General features: G+C 47.4%; 1 protein-coding gene across 1 annotated transcript in view; it reads left to right on the top strand.

Annotated features, from left to right (window-relative positions):
- The window catches only part of LOC147608360 (uncharacterized), a 67,574-nt gene that overhangs the window by 697 nt on the left and 44,347 nt on the right, over positions 1-22,530 (top strand). The window lies entirely within an intron of this gene.

The raw sequence follows: 22,530 nt of genomic DNA, 5'->3' as shown, positions 1-22,530 counted from the left end.
TATTGATTTACAGTGTCAAGCTAGTGGCATCTTGTGGCCGAGTGGTTTGTGTGCTCATTAAGCTATGAAAGTATTCAAAGGACTATATCTTTGGATCAACCAACCTAGTGATTCACAGTGTCAAGCTAGTTGCTGTAGTGGTGTGTTTGCTCATCAAGCCATGAAATGATACTGGGTCACAGGAGGGGAAACTACTTAGAAAGGCGGCACATTGACCCCTCCACTTTGGGGGTAGCAGATGATCCCACGTGGTGACTTTGGGCTCACTTTGGGCTCCCAAGGATCTGCACCCTAGCCCAACTCCACTGGGATCCAGAAATGTGGTATTGGAGGGACCAAACCATTCACCCGGAGGCTCCCTGTATTCCTTTCTTCCAGTTCTCGGCCTGACTACGTTGACGAACTCCTTTACAGAAGCTTGATGGTACCCCCAACAACAGCTGCCAACTAGCAGGCCCACGGTGATTTTCTCACAGACTACTGGCATTGGTTCTGGTGCAGCTTCTAGCCTCAGAAGATCACTCTATTCCTATGGTTGATGGCATACAACAGCCTCGCGGGCAGCACATGATTGGCCATGGCAAGACAGCGTCAAGGCAGTGGGTGTTGTACTCGTAAAGCCATGAAAATACAAAGGACTGAATCTTTGGATCAAAGGTGGGTCAATCTCATATGTCAAGATTAGAAGCATTGTAGCCAGGGGTTTCTATAATGGCTCGTACAAAGCGCGCTTTAGAAAAGTTCCGCATGTTTCCTCTCTCTCAAAAACGTTTCGTAAACGTTTCGTATAGTGAAGGGGACATAGAATTCTTGTTTTTGTCTATCTTTCGAAAAAAGATCATAGCAACAGCAACATAGGGCCAAAAGTTCTTCTAGTACATAGTAACAAACAATAAAAGCATGTATATTTAGCCACTGAGGTGATAGCCCAAGTGGTGAAGGTGTTTGCCCAGGACTAGGAGGTCCTAGGTTCAAAACCTCACAAGGTGCTTTCTCGGCGGCATCACCTATGGGCGGTGAAAAAAAATGGTAACTATGGGAGGATCTTGGGCCTAAGGCTAGTTTTCCGCCGGGGGGGGGGGAGGGGGGGGACCATGTATTTCTAAATCAAAATTTCATCAAAAGTGTCGTAGCTAAAAACAGGGAAAAAAAGGCTTTAAAAATATTCAAAACACACACCCAAACGTATCTTGGAAAGATCCTCAAAATCAGCTCTGTAGTGCATGGACATAGTGCGGAAGTGTACAGGCAAGGTGAGGGCGGTAGGCAAAGCATGAAGCACATTTGGAAGCAGTGCACAGGGAAACAGGCTGAAAATAACATGCACAGGTTTTTGGGGCCCTTTTTTTTTTTCCAAGAAAAGATTCTTCATTATTCAAAAGAAAAAACATCTCCATGATGCAGAATACAATTCTTTGCAGAGGCTGAAGTAGTGCAAAACAATCCTTATGAGAAGAATATCAAAAAAATGGGAAAAGGGGGCCTCCCGCTCCAGCTGGCCGCTCTCAAAGGGAGGCTACAAAGGTGGAGGGGGTTGAAAAAGCCACATTAGGGGCTTGTATTGCCAAATCAGTCCGTTGCCATCGCGGTTAGGAAGGAGCCCCCGCTCCATGTCAACACTGTTGCATCACTGTTGCATCTTCTATGAGGCATTCATAGTCAGCTTTACTGATTGTCTATAAGGCTTTGGAAACCTTGGTCTAGGCATGTCATGTGCATCCATTAGTCCGGATGCTCATAGACATGTATATTCTCATTAGCAAATATATGGGCAGATTTAGAGCGGATTTTGTAGCCCTACAGACTCTGGAAGTGCCCAAGACATAGTCCAATGGTTGGGACACCTTTTGGGCATAGTTTGGACACAAAATATGACTTTTTGGACAATGTTTTATGGGAAAAATAGGCAAAACCGACTTGATTACGAATTCATACCTTTTCTCTATAAATAGGGTCATTAGGCACAGTCATTAGAATCATCATTCAAAGATCAAGAGGATCCATTTGTTAAGAGTCTACAAGGTAGCAAGGACACAGTGGGGGATTAGCAAGAGCGTCTCTTGTCCGATTGCAAGTAGAGGGCTGCAAGGATCTTTGGTATGCATCATGAAGTTGTGAATCAACAAGATCATTTGCACGAAGCTGTGAATTAGCAAGATCATTGTATAGATAGCATGTTTTGGCAATACAGAGTAGATTAGGTCTTTCTCTCCTTCTCTTTTGTGTCTTTGCTAAACATAGGATTAGCATTAATCTTCTTTGCTTAGCATTAATCATGAACATGCTTCTACAATGCATGTTACATTGGTATCAGAGCTTCAGGCTGATTTTGAGATATCGTTGTTGCCCATGTCCCACCCACCTTTATTGCATCGCGTATGGATGAAACCATCGCTCGTGTCTTGATCTTTTGGTGGTGTGGGGACCAGGCAACATTGTTTCAATATTAGGTTCAGCAAGGCTAAACATTGATTCAGTCCTAGATGAAGGTGCACAGTCCAAGGAGAGTGACAAGACATCGAAGAAGTTTCTAGGAGGTTGGTTGGTGGGGTTCCACAAGACCCAAGGAGAATGTTAGTCCTATGAGTCGGGTGCCACTTGGGGCATACCAGGAAAGGCTTTCAGGCAACTGTTCCAAGGGAGGATGATCTTGTGAGGGCAAAAAGATGAAAGGACCAAATATATGAGAGATCAGAGCAAATCACACGGCATGCAATAATGTGTGTGTGTGTGTGTGTGTATGATAAAGTCCAGTACAGGAGCTTAGTGTGACTCCGAAAGGAGCAGAGAGAGCTACTATCTTGTGATAATGCAGAGGGTGGAGAAGGCCACAATCCGAGGCAGATGGTATGCCGTTGTCCTGAAGAAGTGAGCATAGAGGGCTGTCGTCCCGATGTCGAGGTCAAGGAGCAGAGAGGGCTGCTATCCTGGCGATGATGATGAAGGAAACCTGCTGACAAAGACCTACTGTAGCAGAGAGGGCTGCTGTCCCATATGCTGTACATAAAACGCAGATGTGCTGATGTAAGCACCGATGGTCTACTGATGATGAAACACAAATGAAGTGTTGAAGAAAAAACACTGAAGTGAACCCTGATGTGGGCGACCTGTGTCAGAATACGCAGCGGAGATGACCAAATCTAGGAACACGAGAAAACGCAATGCAGAAAAACAACACAAGAAAGGGAAAGAGATAGAGGCGTGTAAATCTGCTCTATATACACAAAGAAGATCCCGAATACAAGATACAATGATACAAGAGTGGCAAGGGCTGTGGGGCCATTTTATATGGCCCCCAAGTGGTAGTCGGCCTGCTCCAACACCCCACGACCAGCAGAAAGCACTAGTCGGCGGCCAGCAAAACTGAAAAAGATCCACGACCTGTCCAAGACAGTTGGCCACCTCTAGCATAAACAGATGTAGTCGGCTAGCATAAGAGGTCCACCTACCACCACAGGACTGCCCTCCAAGCCACAAAAAAAATGGGAAAAAATACGGGGAGTGAGGAAAAATGAGAACAACACCTACAAGGGCGGGCACACCCGCAACAAAGGCCCTGGTGTCTAGATAAAGACAGGAGATGACTTGTAACACCCCCTCTCAGCTCCTGGCTGTGAAACCAACCACAAGGAGCTGGGGTGCCGCCTGAGCAAAGCCTGAGATAGCGACTTCGTGAAGAGGTCCACCGTATTGCCCTCTGTTGAACAGAACTCTAGCAAGATGTCATCATCAACGATTTGTTCACGAACAAAGTGCCTCTGGATGATCGTGGGTTCCTCCAGTGGAAGCCCAATTCTGCCATGCAACCTCTACACCTCACAAGCAGCCTGGTACTCTGCCTCTGTCGATGACAAGGCAAAAGATGACTGCCTCTTATTGCTCCATAAAACTGCCCCTGGGCCTGAAGTAGATCTCCTCGTGTCTGGATCTCCTCTCCAATCTGAGTCACTCCAATCATGGAGTCGGACTCCATCCATCAATCCCCCTCCTGTGTAAAAGAGTCCATGATCCTTCGCATGCTGCAGAAACCACAAGATATGCAATCCTGCCTCCCAAAGAGTCATCTGCAACCATGAGCTCAACTGCCTCATCAGGAAGCTCACGTCCAATCTGGTGTCCCATCAACCAAATCAATGAACCATTCTGCTTCCGAGTCAAAGAGGCATCACACTGCTCACAAGGATCAACACCTATTACGGTGGAAAGCCAAGTCCTGGAAACCTGCTGAAGGCCACGCAAGGCCTTCTGAAACCTGTCAACCACCCCCTCTGAATCCGGAACCACAAAGCTCGGAGAATCCACCTCCTTTTGCAAGTAATCAACTGCCACTTGCCTGGCTTTCCAAGAGGTCCCCGTTAAAAGAACATCCTCAACTACAGGAGTTTCTCTGTCCTGAATGCTATGAGACATCAGAGCATAGGTCACCTGTAAAGTTTCTTGTGACTGACGAACATAAGAACCACCAACATCAGTAGTGGAAAGTTCCTGCCAACTACTGCCATGAACAGGCAAGCTATCCACCATCTGGTCCCGAAAAGCCTGCACCTGCAGCGTATCCACACTTAAGTGGCCATTACCAGACTGCCACTTATCACAAAACTGAGGACCTGGGAGAGAGAGTGCTGAAAGCTTGTGAACTCCATTCTCCACTCCTCCTTCCCACACTACCTAGCCTGTTGCCTTGTCCCGGAGAGCAACAAAATGCTCATCAAACTCCACCCGTACGCTAGTCTTGCAAACCTGATGCTCTGACAACAGATGAAAACCAAGGGATGGAACATACAACACTTCGGAGGAATGCTTCCCCCCTCTGCCATCGGGAACTATCTCCAACCTGCCCTCACTGTGAACTGGGATAGTGGATGTATCCCCAGTAAGAATGTGACGAGAATACCTGCAGAGATCGAATCCACTCCTTAGTATCCGTTGCGGAGAGTCCTCCAACCTCCTTCTTGCCTGCATGAAGAAAATGAAACATCGGTGTCCATCACCTCCAAGTGCACAAAAGCCGGAGTCTTCATGATTGCTCTGCTGAGGAATCTTCACCCTTCTCAGTCTTCCGCTTGGGACATTGCCTCCAATAGTGGCCTTTCTTGCCACAATCATTACAGGTCCTCTCTGCCTTTAGTTTCTCGCGGTCAGCTTCAGACTTCTGCTCAGAAGACTTCTCCGTTTGAAGCCTCCGCCCTGTGGAGGGTTCGAGAATCTTTCCTCTTGGTCCAAAACCATGGGAACAAGCTCCTCCCACGTGATGGTGCTGAGCCTGCCACTGGTAATCAAAGACGAGTAAAATGCTGAGTACTGAGAGGGCAAATGCGACAGCAACGTTATGGCCATGTCCTCTGACGATATCTCCTTCCTAGCCTGGAGAACTTCCTGTTGAAGAGCTTGCAGCTTGTTAATATGCTCCCGCATCGTCGACGACTTTGTAGAGCTCATAACCCGCATCTGTACTTCCAAGGAAATCCTTTTCATGGGCAATACCCTGTTGTAAAGAGAAGCCAAATGCTGTCGTATACCTCTGGCCAGCGTCATATGCTTTACATGATTGATTACCTGCAGTGTGCAGTTGAGGAAGATAAATGAACGGACCCTGGCGTTGACATGATCCCCTGTGCCTCCCGGTCCTTTCGGGTTGACGGCAACTTCCCTTCCTCTACTTCCGGCCGTGGAACCCCAACAACGATGAAATCAGCAAGGTCGTAAGACTCGAGAACAGATTCCATCATAACCTTCCATATGCCGTAGTTGTTCCCGTCCAACTGACGGTCCACCGGGAACGTGGGGAGTGTAGGGATCTTCACATGCCTCTCAGCCATCTCTAACAAATCTGCCATTGCGGGGATGTAATCTGAAAAAGGGTGGGTGGGTGGGAACAAAGAAGAACTTACACCTGCAAGTGGCTGTCCAGCAAATCAGCCCGCCGTCCTCTTGCTTCTCCTCTTCCCGAACAGTCCCGAACAGTCCACCAATCAGCAATACAACAGTCCCCCTCTTGCTCACACAAATCCCAAGAACTATCAAGAGCCTAGGGCTTTGATACCATGTCAGAATACGCAGCAGAGATGATGACCAAATCTGGGAACACAAGAGCAAACGCAATGTAGAAAAACAGCACAAGAGAGGGAGAGAAATAGAGGCGTGTAACTTTGCTCTATATACACAAAGAAGATCCCGAATACAAGATACAATGATACAAAGTGGCAAGGGCTGTGGGGCCATTTTATATGGCCCCCAAGTGGCAGTTGGCCTGCTCCAAAGGCAGCTGACAGGACCATATACCCCACGACCAGTAGAAAGCACCAGTCGGCCAGCTATCCCAAGTTGGCAAGCAACTGAAAAAGGTCCACGACCTGTCCAAGATAGTCAGCCACCTCCAGCATAAACAGATGCAGTCGGCCAGCATCAGAGGTCCACCTGCTGCCACCACAGGACTCCCCCCGAAGCCACAGAAAAATGGGATAAATATGGGGAGTGAGGAAAAATGAGAACAACACGGCACACCCACAACAAAGGCCCTGGTGTCTAGATAAAGACAGGAGATGACTTCTAACAGCCTGTACAGCAGATGTAAACGCTGATGTCAGCCCTGTTGAAGGCGGCCTGTACCAACAGATGTAAACGTTGATGTCAGCCCTGCTGTATGCGGCCAACAGATGTAAACGTTGATGTCAGCCCTGCTGTATGCGGCCAACAGATGTAAACGTTGATGTCAGCCCTGCTGTATGCGGCCAGCAGAAGTAAACGTTGATGTCAGCCCTGCTGTATGTGGCCAGCAGAAGTAAACGCTGATGTGAGCCTGACGAAGTATCCACACCAGCAGCAGCAGGAAGACGATGTACTGCCTGAAGGAGCACCCGGTTGCCAGAAGACTCGAGGTGGTGTGTTGCCACAAGTGAATTACGTGGAGTTTCTTTTATAGGATTGAGGGGTTGCTGGTCGGTCATGGTAAGGTGGCGGCCAGCAGTAAAGACAAAATAAAATACCCTTTTTGGGCTGGATAAGAAGGCATGTTTTCACACACCCCCTCTTAGGCCAAAAAGGGGACCATGAGAGAAGATGAAAAAAGGGGTTTGAAGAGATCATGATGAGGAATGGAGCGATGGTGTAGAACCGTTTGAGATTGGGCGGTACTGGATTCAATGCCACAATGCAAGAGGTTTTCACATGTATGAATATGCCCATTTTTGGGTTTTCATTCACACATGTGTCCCAAACACAAAAAACAGAATGCTATGCACAGGGAATGCAAGATGAAAAATGCAATGCAGTGGGTTTTCACATGAGCCGCGCCCTCATGGGGTTTTCACTGACTCATGTGCCCGATACAACAATGATAAAAAATATGAAAGGAGAGGAAGATCCCCCTCTCAATATGCGGAGGGTGATGGTGGAGGACCGATGCCGATCCAGTCGTGGAGACGCTCGAGGATGGGCCGGTTGACGAACTTTGTGAGGATGTTTGCATGGTTGTTCGCCGTAGGAATGTATTGGAGTTTGATGGTACCAAGCTCAACTTGTTCCCTGGTAAAATGAAAATGGACACCCACATAGTCACGATTGTGACTAACTCTCTTAATCTCTCCTTAATTACTCCTTAATCCCTTATTAACTGAAAGGACACCTGTGAAGGGTCACACCCTTACACATGGGTCACTATCAAAGGACATGTCTTCGACACACCCCTAAGTCCAAAGGACATAACCATTGATTCAAGAGCCACACCCCTTCCCAGGGATGTGCCTCTTCATTTGTACCCTTTCGGCCTTTATTTAAGAAATGCCCCTGTCTCAATGCAATCACTCAGTCTTTTCTTGCAATATTTGTCTTATGTTCATTAATTAAGTCTTAATAATGTTAATAAAGCTATAGAAGCTTTACAATGGTATCAGAGCAAACTTTTTCTGCCCTGTGATATGCCCAAACCCTAACCCTAACCCTAACCCTAAAATCAGCCCACCCAAACCCTAAAATTGGGTGTAGCAAGTGTTGAATGGAAGAGCAGGAGAGAATGCCCCATCAAATTCAGTCCCCAACTCCCATTTTTCTTGATTAAGTTTGGGCCAGCCATATGCAGGACATTCTTGAATAAAGGCAAGACAAAAAGAAAAAAGCCTTCAATCAGGAGGCTTACCTCTTCAGGCGGCTGCCGGCACCCCTTCACGAACAGGCACCCCTCCCAAGAGCAGTCGCACCCCTTCGTGGACGTTTTCCTAGTTGGCTGTCGACGAAGAGCGCACGACGACTTGTTGATTTTTTTTAAATTAAAAAAAAAAACAAACACATCTCATAACCCGTTTCAAAGGTTATGACCCTACGGGTCTAATTGCCACGTCTATACAAAAAAAAAAAAACAAAACTCACCTTACGGGTGGCCCCCCTGCGAAACGGCACCACCTATTGGCCGTTTTCAGCCTGCAATTGCCGCCACCCTGTATACGTCTCCAGTGCGCCGGCTTGTTGCCGCCTCTCTTCATCAAACTCGGCCTTCTTCATTGTTTGCTGCCTGCTGTCTACTTTAGTGCTTGGACCAGCCACTTGCAGTTGTGGATTTCTGTCGGCTTGCGGGTCACCCTATCCTTGGTGCTTCTTCTACAGCAACAACATTTATTATGGCAACCTCCTTCAGGTGTGATTTTTCCATTTTCTTGGGTATAAAAATCTCACATAATGTGGAGTATTAACATATCAGAAACCCGCCATTTCATTCTTTTGCGAGCTCTCCACTCATCTGGGGCCAATATCACTTTTTACGGGTTCAAGAGCACCTCTCAGATCACGTGGACACACATTACCCTCTTCTCCGACGGCTTATGGTGACAGAGGAAACCTATGGTTTCAGTTTTTTACAGGATACACCCTCCCAGTCCATAGTGCCCTCTCCTACTCGTGTTTCTCCACCGGTCTCAGCCCCTGCTCCAGTGAGTGTGCCCCCCTTTTTACAGCCCACTCATTACTGTATTCAGATAGCCACACCTTCTTCTCACCTCGGAGAATTCGACGCGTGGGTGATCCGTGTTCGTACTCTTGCACAGGATCTGGATCATTACTGTTTTATACTCGGGCGTCATCCTTATCTGGGCGCTATCCTCCCCGAGTGTAGCATCATTTTTCATGAATATTGCACCTATTCTGAGGACGTTTATCCATCTTCATTCCAGTAGCTGCCCCTACCCCTGTACCTTCTTCTCCAGTAGTAGACTCTCGTGCGAGCCCAGTCCCAGAGGATCGCCCTTACTATACTGGATGGTCTATAGCCGCTTCACTAGTACGTAGCCTCTCCTCTCGGGATTTCCAAATGCCGCACCCTGCAGCAGCCGATGGTTCTTACTAGAGCCCAGCGGCGTCATCACCAGCAAAACCCCTATCTTCTCTTATGTCAGAACCTGTTGACATACCAGTTCCTCCAGAATGGTAGCCAGCTTTGCAGCAACTTCAGCAGTAGTTCCAACAGCAACTCTAGGAGTCTATGGCATCCTTGGCTTCACAGATCCAGCAGCTCCACACGGATTGCCACTCCTACACGAGTTTCGTACCAGCAGCAGATGTTTCAGCAACAGTACCAGCGAAGGCAGACGTCATTCCTTCCGAGGTAGAAGGCGACGACCTTAAAACTCTTTATCGTCTTTTACAAGCCAGTAAAACAAAGAAATTGGAAATTAAACCCCCTGAATCTTATGGTGGTCAGCGCCATAAGCGCATCTTAGATCAATGGCTCTACAAACTGCGGTTATTGTCATGTGCATCAGCAATGCCATGGACCTTCTCAAGGCTAGATCCAGAAGAGGCAGACAGATAAAAGACTAGGAACCAGATAGAGTCAGACTGTGGAGCACAAGATGCAGTAGTGGACAGGTTGGACTTGGAGAAGCACCAGGGAGCAGTCGGCTGAGTTTAGGAGCTGTCGGCTGTACCAGAAGACATGTCGGCTGACATCAGCAAGGCCAGGAAGGAGTGGCAGCAGCAGGCGCAGCCAGGACAACAAGTACATCCAGTGGGCTGCATTTAAGGGCATTTAATGAAGCTGTAACTGGCCGACCAGCAGTCGGCCAGTTCATCATTTAATCCAAGGGGCTATAAATAGCCCCTTTGCTCAATGTTTGAGTCATTCCACCCACTAGGGGTGTGAGTCAGTAGGAGGGTCCCATAGGGGGCCAGAATTAGGGTTTATCACCTTTTCAAGTGGGCAGCCAAGTGCTGTACAGATTTGTACCTTTTTTGTACATAGTATATACTGAAATTCCAGCACTTCTCACTCTCTCTCTCTACTCTCTCTCTACCTGCGTTTTTGCATCAAGGTGCGTTTTTGCATCAGAAGGTCTTCAAGAGTGTTTAGGGCTGAAAGAAGACTACCCAGAGCTTCCGCACGTTACAGTTATACTTTGAAACCATGATCCTTTCTGATTCCAAAAAGGTGATTTTTGCGGTATCCCTCCTCAAAGACACTGCTTTATTGTGGTGGCAACGACGACACCACGCCGGAAAATCGGCTACAATGTGGGAAAAATTCAAGCGGGTCCTTCGTAGGCAGTTCATATGTCACCAATTGGCCGACCATTTGGTCCATCTCCAGATTTGTGTCTTGTTCACTTGAGGCCAGGCCGGTGTCTTATGTGAAGGGGCCAGTATTTTGCATAACATGGACGGGAGCCAGATTGGTGCCACCCGTGTGTTAGCAGGATGGTGTCGTATGGACGGGAGCCAGAGTGGTGCCACCCGTGTATGACCTGGATTGTGTTCTGTCCATGGGATTGTCACGCCATGGAAGAGCCGGTATTTGTGCCGTGTCTTGCCTATGGGACTGTCACTCCATAGGGAGGCTCGTGCCTGGATCTGTGTCTTACCTATGGGACTGTCACTCCATAGGAAGACCGGGATTTATACTTTCTGTCGTGCCATCATTGTGCCCGATAGGAATGTCTAGTACTTGTTCCATGAACGGGAGATATGTCCATGATACTGTTTGCCCATGCATTCATGTTTTGCATGCTTGGAAGTGTTTTCGTGTGACTTGTATTCTTGTGTTTGCCTGTTTGACGTGCCACTTACTGAGCGGGGACGCCTGCCAGTGAGTCGTGAAGTTTGCTCTGTCTTCTGACGAGTTTTGTTGCGTGTGAACGGTGGTAAGTGTATTCTATTTGTTTATTTTATGGCATTATTTCTAACCTTTGTTTTTAAAAGGTTGTAGGTTCACACTCATTAATGAGTGGGCGGCCTCCCCAATACCTCATGGTGTCCTTTTCTAGGGTGGGCACCCACACTTGGGCCATAGTGGGGAGAGAAGCCCTCCCTAACCGTGTGTGGTGGTGGGTGCATGGTCACCTAACCACCCCCTCCCTTGGAAGCCTTCAAACTGGCCGCCTCCCATGCAAAGGGGGAGTTGGCCACCAGCTGTTCGTGGCCCGGCCACCTTCGCTAGGCGCCTCGAACTTTTCCCTTGAAACGGCGGCTGCAACCAGGTGACTCCCTTTTCTCTTGCCCTGCCCGCAAGCGGCTGTGCTCACAGGCGACCTCCTCTCTTGCTTGCGCACAAGCAGGATACACAACAGGCGACTCTTGCAAAGGTGGAGTTGGCCAGCGGTTCGTGGCCCGGCCACCTTCGCTAGGCGCCTCGAACTTTTCTCCGGAAACGGCGGCTGCAACCAGGTGACTCTCTTTTCTCTTGCCTTGCCCGTAGGTGGCTGTGCTCACAGGCGACCTTCTCTCTTGCTTGCGCACAAGCAGGCTACACAACAGGTGACTTGCTCCCCATATTATCGGGCAGCTGCTGGCGATCCATTCTCTACCCTCAAGCAGGCTGCAACAACAGGCGACACTTTCACTCTCTTGCTGACTGGCGGGCAGCAACAGGCTGTTCTCTTTCTTGCTGGCTATTGGAATTTGGACTGCTGTTGAGGGCTTTCTCCCGTGCAAGTATAGCCGGTCAACAGCAGTCTGCAGCAGCCCATCTCTCCATCAAACCCCGGGTATGGTACCATGAACTCACACATATATTGGCGAGCTTATAATCTGTTGATACCAAAGGTTTTTGCAAAGCTTATTGAAAAGGATTCAAGCAAAGATCCTTGGTGTAAATCTTTCGAGGGATATTCATTGCTGCTAACACCCGTTCGGTGCCGGGTAGTCAAGCTTTTGGAGAACCACGGTCCGTGGGTGTCGAGATCGGGAGAGCCAGGCGTTAGTATGGGAGCGCCTGTTTGTGCGTGGTCTTGGAACACCAGTGGGGCGCTCTCTGCGGATTCCAGTGAAGGCACGGGACCGTAGAGACTAGACTTTTTCAGGTGGATCGCTCTTCTTCAAACGTCTACTTCAAGTCTCTTGTTTGGTAACTGTATTCATTTCAGTTGTACATGGACATCATCTGGTTCATTGAACCCATGGAGCATTGTATCACTTACATACTCCCAATAATATATTATATATTGAGGGGGGGGGTCGGCCCGTTCCGGCCCCAGTGCTGGTGTCCATTGATCATCTTTTCATTTCAATTTTCAGTTGTTATTGAGTTGTCCATTCATATTGTGATATTTAAGTTGTGCTATTACGCGTGTGGGTGTCCAACGAAGTCTACTCCTACTTGACGGGATCGGTTTCATTGGTATCAGAGCCAGGTCATTTTCCTCTTCTTAGTGGAGAAACGAACCTGTGTTTTGGACACCCCGCTTCTAGCACACTTAACACAATGGACAGCCAAGGCAACCCTTTGGAAGTGCCTAATTCGAGGGGCCCATCAAGTGCCTCGCGTGGTTTTGATGCTTTGCAGGGAAGGCACAAGCCCCTTGAGAGGGTGAATGATAGTGATTCGAGTGGACAACCGTCTCGTGGAAAGACAGTTATGCAAGAAGAGGAGCCTAATGCAATGAGGGCTGAATTGGAGCATATGAGAAAGCTTTTGTAGGCAAAAGAGTAAGAGCTGAAATTCTTGCATGAAGATCCCCATGTACAAATTGCCATTGAAGCCAGGAAAGCCGAAGCAATGGTGGATATGACTTTTGAGTCTATGGCACGAGAAGTGGGCAAGAAGCCAAGGGAGTTGGCACTTTCCTACCTCCTCCGCAAAGGTGACATCAAAGAGGGGGAAGATGGAGAGCTGAAATTCAGAAATCCACCTCGCTTGAAGCATGGAGATCCCGCATCTCAAAGGTTGAGGTCATTTATGCAAAGGGAAGAAGTGACAGCCACCTCTCGTCATGCATCTTCTCCACAAGGCACAAAGGGTGACAGGTATTATGTATGCTAGTGCTCGTGGAGGACATGATGGTCATTAGTGATAAGGACTTCACTGAGAAGTCTAAAGTACGCCATGCTAGCATGTTCTTGAAGGGGACAGCCGCTCGTTGGTGGATCACTGAAAAGACCACCAAAGACCCCATTTGCACTTGGAAAGAGTTTAAGGACAGATTTTATGCCCAGTTCTTGCCACCTAATGCGGAGCAAACTCTCACCCAAAAGTGGGATAGACTTGAGCAAAGAGATAATGAAAGTGTGCAGCAATATGTCAATAAGTTTTGGAAAGTGTTGCTTGAGGTAACCCCCTTTATGCAAATCACTGAGGATGAAAGAAAGAGGAAGTTTCACTTTGGATTACAACCAACTTATCGTTCGGGCATTGAATTGCACCCGAAACACACTTTGCAACAGCTTATAGCCTCTGCTCTTGCTACGGAGCAATTGGTGCTCAAAATTAAGCAAGATCAAGGGGGTTCTAAGGGCAAAGATAAGGCTGTCCCAAACCTGCAAAAAGGTGGACAGTCACCTAAAAAGAGCTTCAGGGAAGTCCAGAAGGGAGGTAAAGCTGAAAATACCTCATCCATGGATAGTGTGCTCAAGAAGAACAGGTTTGGCTTGACTCCTGAGCAAAGGGAGCAATATGCAAAAGAGGGGAAATGTTTTGCATGTGGAAGCAAAGAGCATATGTTTCGGCAAGGCCCCAAACGTAAGCAAGATGCAAGAGGACAAGCAGTCTAAGCCTAATGTGCATGCAGTTCCCGATATGCAGGGTAGTGTTGATCATGCTGGCAAAGAGGGAGATTCCATACCTATTGTATCATACATCCATATTAATAAAGCAATAAAGAAGAATTTGGTAGCAGATGCATTGTCCAGGAGGCCTTATGTGGCTGTAGTTTCAGTGGCCTCTCATGGGGACTTATCTGCCATGCGAGATTTGTATCATTTGGATGCTGATTTTTGCCATATATGGACTGATTTGATGGCTGGTCACTCACATGCCTCTTATGTGATCAAAGACGGTTATCTTATGAAGGATAACTGCTTATGTGTGGTGAAGGATATGCGTCCAAAGGTTATGGAGGAATGTCACGCTCCACCTTATGCTGGTCATAGAGGTATCATGCCTATTACATGCATGATTGAGAGATATTTCTTTTGGCCAAGCATGCGTAAAGACATTGAGGCATATGTACGTGCATGTCTTACTTGCCAAAAGGTAAAATTTGACAGGCAAAAGCCTCCAGGTTTACTTCAGCCATGGGAAAGTATTACTATGGACTTTATTATGGACTTGCCTAGATCCCAGCTTGGGAATGATGCTATTTGGACCATTGTGGACAGGTTTAGCAAGCAAGCTCATTTCTTGCCCGTCAAGAAAACCATTAAAGTTGATCATATGGTGAAGCTTTTTCTTGCTAACATCTTCAAGCATCATGGTATGCCAAAGTCCATTATTGCGGATAGAGATCCCAGGATTACGAGCCTCTTCTGGAGGGCTTTATTTGATAACATGGGCACTAAACTTGAGTTTTCATCAGCTTATCATTCCCAAACGGATGGCCAGAGTGAAGCTGCAAATTCAGCCGTGTTGGATTTGTTGAAGTGTTATGTGGCAGATCAAAAGACTGCATGGGAGAAGTATCTTCCACTTGTTGAGTTTGCCTACAACAATACGGTCCATGCCTCCACGGAAAAGGCCCCGTTTGAGATTATTTATGGCAGAGTGGTTTTTGCAACCCATCCTTTGTACAAAGGATGAGATTTTTGCAACTGATGAGTATGTACGTGACTTGGATGTAGCCTTTGCTCAGGTACGGACAGCCATTGCAAGGTCACAAGATAAGCATAAAATCGCTGCTGACAAGCATAGAAGGGACATGCAAGTCAAAGAAGGTGATTGGGTTTTGCTGAAATTTGAGAAAGCTAGGCTTCGGAAGAGGCCAGGACGAGAAGGATCATATCCTAAGCTTTCTACTTGCTATTATGGACCCTTCAAGGTGATTCAAAAGATCAATGAAGTGTCATACAGGCTTGCTTTACCTAGTCATTGGAAGATGCACAATGCATTTTATGTGAGTCTTTTGCGGAAGTATGTCAGGCCAGATCTTGACGAGCCTGTCACAGAAGATCCGCCAGAGATTGATGAGCTTGAGGAGATCCTCCAGCCAGAGCAGATTGTCTTTCACAAGGAGAGAAGGCTACATGCAGGAAAGCTTTCCAGGAGATACCTTGTGAAGTTCAAGAATTATTTGCCCATTGATGCAAAGTGGGTAAATGAGGATTATTTTGTTGACTACCCACCGTTGTTGCAGGCATATCTTGAGGCTTTTCAGTTGAGGACAACTCTTTAGAAGCCCGGGGGATGTCACCAATTGGCCGACCATTTGGTCCATCTCCAGATTTGTGTCTTGTTCACTTGAGGCCAGGCCGGTGTCTCATGTGAAGGGGCCAGTATTTTGCATAACATGGACGGGAGCCAGATTGGTGCCACCCGTGTGTTAGCAGGATGGTGTCGTATGGACGGGAGCCAGACTGGTGCCACCCGTGTGTTAGCAGGATGGTGTCGTATGGACGGGAGTCAGACTGGTGCCACCCGTGTATGACTTGGACTGTGTTCTATCCATGGGATTGTCACGCCATGGAAGAGCCGGTATTTGTGCCGTGTTTTGTCACGATTGTGACGTGTTTATATATCAGATTCTCTCTTCATTGCTGATTACTGTTGCAGATGCAAAGAGTTACAGCCAAAGGGAACCCCTACCCTCGACTGGTTCCAACTCTTCGTCAAAGGATGTACCTCTTCATCGAATAGCCACATCTCTTCGACGAATGGTTGTATCCCTTAGTGAATGGTTGTGCCTCTACATCGACTAGACACATCCTTTAGTCTAAAAGTTGTACCCTTTCGTCTAAGGTCATGTCCTTTCATCAAAGGACATGCCTCTTCAAATGTGTCTCTTCATCTTCTATATAAGAGACCTATTGTACTCAGTTTAATAACAACAAGTCAATTCAATCTTGTCTCAAGTGTTCTCCTGAAGGTTCTTGTTCTAAGTTAATTACTTAAGTAGTAATTAGTACACAATATGCAGGATTAACAACATAATCCTCACAGTGGTATCAGAGCAAATTTTTTCCTACCCGTGGGTTGTGAAGCCCTCACCCTCTCCGCGGCACTCCCTCATCCACCTCTCCTCTCGGTGTTGTATGGAAGAAGCAGAGCGATGGTGGACTTGGCGTGAATCCTTGCTTGTAGTAATGTAAACAAGTACACAAGGTCTCACACCCATATACACGTATTGTGTGTATAGCAGAGAGGGACCCCCTGCTGTATTTCCGGAATACCCTCCCTCCCTGCTGCCGGTGGCGTTCGCAACATGGCAGGCACTGCCCCCTTCGCTGCTGAATATGGAGCCCCCCTCTCTTCGCCTTGGTTGCTGCCAACAGCCGGCGGTTCAACACTGTTCGCAGCGATTCATTCGGCGATTCAGCCTTCGAAGTGTCACCTCCACTCGGCGATTCAGCCTTCGAAGTGTCACCTCCACTTGGCGACAGTTGGAAATCATGGATCTAGGACTAGGCTAGCCTATGGAGGCTCAAACATAATGCTAAACATGATTATAAACAAATGACAAAAGCAATACAAAGCAACACAAGATGCACTTACTTGACCAAGAGATTGTGTACTTGAGAATGAGTTGTTGTGTTACATTACATTGAAATGACCCTTTATATAGGTCCAAGTACCATATGGGCTTTGCCTTTGCATGTGGGATAACTCCTAGCCTTCACCACATTCATCCACATCCCTTTGACCTTGTCTATGATATGACATAGATCACTTTTTCTAACACCCTTCCTTGATCATGGCATATCATAATGCCCTTCCTTGCTTCTAACATTACATGAAAGAAAAAGCTTAACTCATAAGGAGTATAGCTCTACAGTACATAAAAGAAATTAGCATCGCTCATAGGGAGCATAGCTTCTACATTGCGAAAAGAAAATGACATGAAAAACATTCCTACATGAAAACATTCCTCTTCCATACCCCATCATCATCATAGCATCATCATCATCATATCCATGGGCATCATCATCATCATTTGTTGGTCATGGAGACCCAACTCCCCATCAATCCCCCCTTGAGGGCTACATGGCCTACTGAGAGATATTGTGAGCATCATAGAAACACATAACCTACATCATCGGTGGTTAGAGGTGTTCATACATAAACATTTGGGTAAGAGAGGGCATAATTCATTCGTCATTATGACATATAATAATCAACATAGACAGCATCTTGTTCATCTTCATTGACATCTTCGTCTTTGTCTCCATCCATTTTTGCGTCTTCATCTGCATCTTTATTTTTGCATAGCATCTTCTTCGTCCTGATATTGCACATAGACTGTGCGTGCATTCCCATGTGAACACCCACTATGGAGGCCTCTTTTACACTAAGGTTTTTATACCTTAGTATCAACGGTGGTTTTTATAACTGCGTTGTCAGCGCACCGTTCGTATTTTTGATGGGCACCGCCAAATGTCAGCGCTTTCCGTCGATTTCGGATCTGCTTGGTGTTCGACGTCTTCTTCTTTGTCTCGCCGTTTTTGATTTCTTGTGCTGAGGAGCTGAAGAGCTCGTGTTGGTTGTTGCTGCCAACTGCTGCCAACTGTGTCGAGCTGTGCGTGGAGATGGTTGAGCTTCTTCTCTGAGTGCTGCTGCTACTTTGATGCGTCGCGCTGCTTCGTGCTTTTGATGTTTTTGCCTGCTGACGACATTGCTGTACGCCGTTTCGTTGACTGCTTGAAGGAGCCGCCTGCTGCTGCCGGTGTGAAGCTGCTGCTTCTTTTCTTTGCTTTGGCTGTAGTAGCTGCTACTGCTGCATGTGGGTTGGCCTTCAGGTTGAGCTGCTTCTTCGTTTTCTGCCTGCTGCCGCTTCTGCAAGCTTGCTACGCTATCGCTGCGTTTGATGCTAGTAGTTGCTCTGATTGACGAGTGGATGCCCGCGGAGCTGCTCTTGCCCAAGAGCTGGTTGTTGATTGAGCCGTCTCTTTGTGTAAGCTCTGCACTGCTATCACTCTTCTTCTCTCTTTGCTGTGAGTTTCTTGTGCAGAGGATATTGTGCTATAGCTAAGAGCTTTGATGTAGCTCAAGGGTATGCACTTTGTAGAATTCGTTGATAGGCTGCTCACAAGGTGGTGAAGCCACCAAATGTTTCCTATGCTGAGCTTTTGTTGTGCAATGCAGGAACAAGAGCAAAAGCCTTCTCTACTTCTTTGAAATGAATGCAATGGACAACACCTAAGGAAACCCTAATGATGCAAAGACTAATGCAATAATTTTGCTATTCCTTCTTCTCAATGGCACTTCCTTTTGTGGGCACCATATTGAAGAGAAATGGCAAAACAACTAAACTAAGCTAAGCCATAGCCTGCCAGGCTCTGATACCAAGTTGGAAATCATGGATCTAGGACTAGGCTAGCCTATGGAGGCTCAAACATAATGCTAAACATGATTATAAACAAATGACAAAAGCAATACAAAGCAACAGAAGATGCACTCACTTGACCAAGAGATTGTGTACTTGAGAATGAGTTGTTGTGTTACATTACATTGAAATGACCCTTTATATAGGTCCAAGTACCATATGGGCTTTGCCTTTGCATGTGGGATAACTCCTAGCCTTCACCACATTCATCCACATCCCTTTGACCTTGTCTATGATATGACATAGATCACTTTTTCTAACAGCGACGGCCTTCGAAGCGTCAACCTTCAAAACAAAAAAAAAACAACAATACACAACATTAATAAGTGTACTGCCACGTGGAATTCACACAAAAAAAAAACCCAAACAAACCCAACAGGCGTGCGTTGGCCGCCCGTTTGGGATTTGCTGGTGTGAACAAGCCACCGTGGGCGACTCGGAAACCACCACCCGGCTGTCAGGATGTCGCCTATTTCTTACTCGCCTCCTCCTCTCCAGCGAATAGGCGCCCTTTTTCCTGGCTGTTCGTGGGTTTTCCTGGCTTTGCCCACACCACATACTCTGTGTGCTCTTGTCCTCTATGTGCATGCTTCATGGACAACTTCCCGGAGGAACCCGACATGCACATCTCTTACCTGAGTTACATCGACGAGATCCCCGAGGCTGTTCTTCCCGAACACAGCCCTCCTCGTGCCCTCACTCCGGAATCAGTGCCACTACCCGCCGATGTTGGGTGGATTCCAAGTCTTTCAGCCTCTCCTATCCCAGCATCCCCGGCCTCTCAGGTGTACCGCATTCATGTCAGCAGCCCGCATGTGACCGAACCCGACACTTGGGCGATTTGGACTATTTTCCTCACCTGCGAGCTACTGCATCTTACTCATTTCGAGTATTTTTTATTACGGTACCCGCAGTTGGCACACTTTCTTCCAGAGTGCAGTGTGGATGGCTTACGCAATATCTCCTCCACGCGCCCTCCTGTGACATTTTACTGCGAGATCTTCGTCCCCGACTATACTCCATTATCTCCAGTGCCCAGTTCTTTGGAGGAAGCCAATGCAGTAACTTCGGAGGACGATCCCGACGAAGTGGAAGACCCCGACTTCGCATACGAGGATCCTATTACTGCCTCTCCAGCAGCTGTTCCTTCCATTCTCCATTTCGGGTGGACCTTTCCTGCTTCACCACAGTACTCTCTCTGAGTGCTTCAGATGTCGACGTCGCACGACAACGTGCCACCCGCCGATCCTCAGATGGAAGCCTTGCTGATGACTACGCTCCAACAACAGATGGAGGACTTGCAAAAGGCATTTTTCGACGGAATGGCATCCATGAGATCCCAGATGGAAGACATGCAGCAGCGGCACCAACATCAGCGCGAGGGATCCAGGAAGTCCCAGCGAGCGCATCGTTCGCATTCTCCACAGTCATCATCATCATCCTCGGTGGGCCAGTAGGACGATCCCTTAACTCCTCCCGATCCGACTGCCGAGGTAGACAATGCTGAACTAAAACTTTTATATAAATTAATGACCACAGCACAAACACGGAAGATGGACATCAAGTTACCTGAGCCCTACAATGGCCGCCGTGATAAGCGGTTAATCGATCATTGGCTCTACAAAATGGAGGTTTATTTCTCGAATACTGAATTGCCCGAGAACAAAAAGGTGGCATTGGCCAGTACCCTCTTGAAGGATACCGCCTTCCTCTGGTGGCGACGCAGGATTGCAGATGGCAAGTCTACTCCAACGTGGGATAAATTCCGGCGTGCTCTTCGCAAGGCTTTTGAGCCTGCAAATGCGAATTTTCATGCCAGGTCTTCTCTCCGCCGCCTGAGTCAAACTGGCTCCGTGGCCGCGTACATCTCAGAGTTTCAAAAATTGGCTCTGGAGATAGAGACACTCAGCCCCTCTGACCAGCTTCACAGCTTCATTGACGAGCTTGAACCCACAATCCAAGACGAAGTCCATAAGTATAATCCTGCCACCCTGGATGAAGCAATCTCGTATGTCGAGCGCATCAGTGATAACCGGCGTCCTCCCAGGAACTTCTCCTCCGGCGCTCGTTCCTTCCAGCGGAATCGATCCAATGGGACTAGCCAACCCCAGCGTCCTAATTCTGGACAACCCAACTCTCGGCGACCATATTCTGGACAACAGTCCTTCCGGCCGCGCTTTTCCGGGCAAACTTCCGCGTCAAATGTAGGATCCTCTCAGACCGAATCCTCTGGCAGCAGCAGAAACCGAGATCGGTCTTGACAGGACCATCGCAACAATGATCGGCGCAACTTCAAGCGAGAAACCTCTTCAGGACAGCAAACCTCTTCATCAACTACCCCTTCATCCCAAACTAGTCGTTCAGGCCTCTGCACAATTTGTTCTGGCGATCACCGGTGGTATGAATGCCCTCAGCGTCCTAAACCCTCCAACACTCGGCGCAATTCTCAGGTGGAGAGTTGTCACCATGCTGATCATGACCCGCCTTGTTCTGTTCGCGTTTCGGAGTTTGTCAGTACCCTGATGCTTAATGGCCAAAGTACCAACCCTGTTCCGGTGAATCTTTCCAAACAGGTCCTTAGTCTTCTTGGCTTCATTGGCGACCATCCCATCAATGTGCTCGTGGACAGTGGCTGTTCCACTAATTTTGTGGGCACTTCTTTGGTTCATAAGCTTCGCCTACAGACCCGACATTTTGTGGATGCTTTTCAAGTGGAGCTTGCTGATGGTTCCTTCCTTAATTGTAACCAAAAGGTGCAACAGCTCCAGTTCCAGATTCAAGATTACCAGGATAACCTTAATTTTTCAGTGATGCCGTTGTCACATTATGACATGATATTGGGACAATCTTGGCTGTATCGATATGATCCGGTGATCAGCTTTCGTTCCCATTCAATCCAATTATATCATAATGGTCGAGAGCTGGAACTTCATGGCCTTTTCAGTGCCAAACCCATCACCATTGTTTCTGCCCTGCAAGTCAAACGTCTCGTTCGCAAACGTGACAGTGCAACATCCTTGGTCATGTTACGGGAGATTAAAGCAGAAACCAGTGAGCAATCTCAAGCCTCGTCATCAACTACTGCTTACTTGGAGCAACCCTTCTTCAGGCCTTTTCAGGATTTGTTTCCGAATGATCTTCCGACGACATTGCCTCCTCGTCGTCTTGTGGATCACCCGATTGATCTTACCCCAGGTCAACCTCCTCCAACCCGAGCTCCTTACCGTGTTTCTTACTCTGAATCTCAGGAGATACAAAAGCAATTACAGGAGTTGCTGGACAAAGGTCACATCCGTCCCAGCAAAAGTCCCTTCGGAGCCCCGGTTTTACTTGTCAAGAAGAAGGATGGATCAATGCGGCTTTGCATTGATTACCGAGCTCTCAACAAGCTGACAATCAAGAACAAATTTCCTTTACCTCGCATCGATGAATTGTTCGACCAACTGCTTGGTGCTAAGGTGTTTTCCAAGATTGATTTAAAGTCTGGCTATCATCAAATTCGTATCCGTAATGGTGATGAATACAAGACAGCCTTTCGGACAAAATATGGCCATTATGAATTCTTGGTCATACCTTTTGGGTTAACCAATGCCCCGGCCACTTTCATGACCCTGATGAATGAAATTTTTGGGCCATACTTGGATAAGTTCGTGATCGTTTACCTTGATGATATTTTGGTTTTTAGCCGATCTATGGTCGATCACAAAGAGCATTTACAGATAGTCTTTGAAGTACTACGCAACAATGTGCTGTACATCAACAAAAAGAAGAGCGAATTTTTCAAAAACCATGTGGAATATCT

The sequence above is a fragment of the Cibotium barometz genome, chromosome 53, assembly GCF_041138505.1.
Source record: "Cibotium barometz isolate CiBa-2024 chromosome 53, ASM4113850v1, whole genome shotgun sequence".
In the NCBI taxonomy this organism is placed as follows: Eukaryota; Viridiplantae; Streptophyta; class Polypodiopsida; order Cyatheales; family Cibotiaceae; genus Cibotium; species Cibotium barometz.
This window is presented reverse-complemented; position numbering and strand designations above follow the sequence as displayed.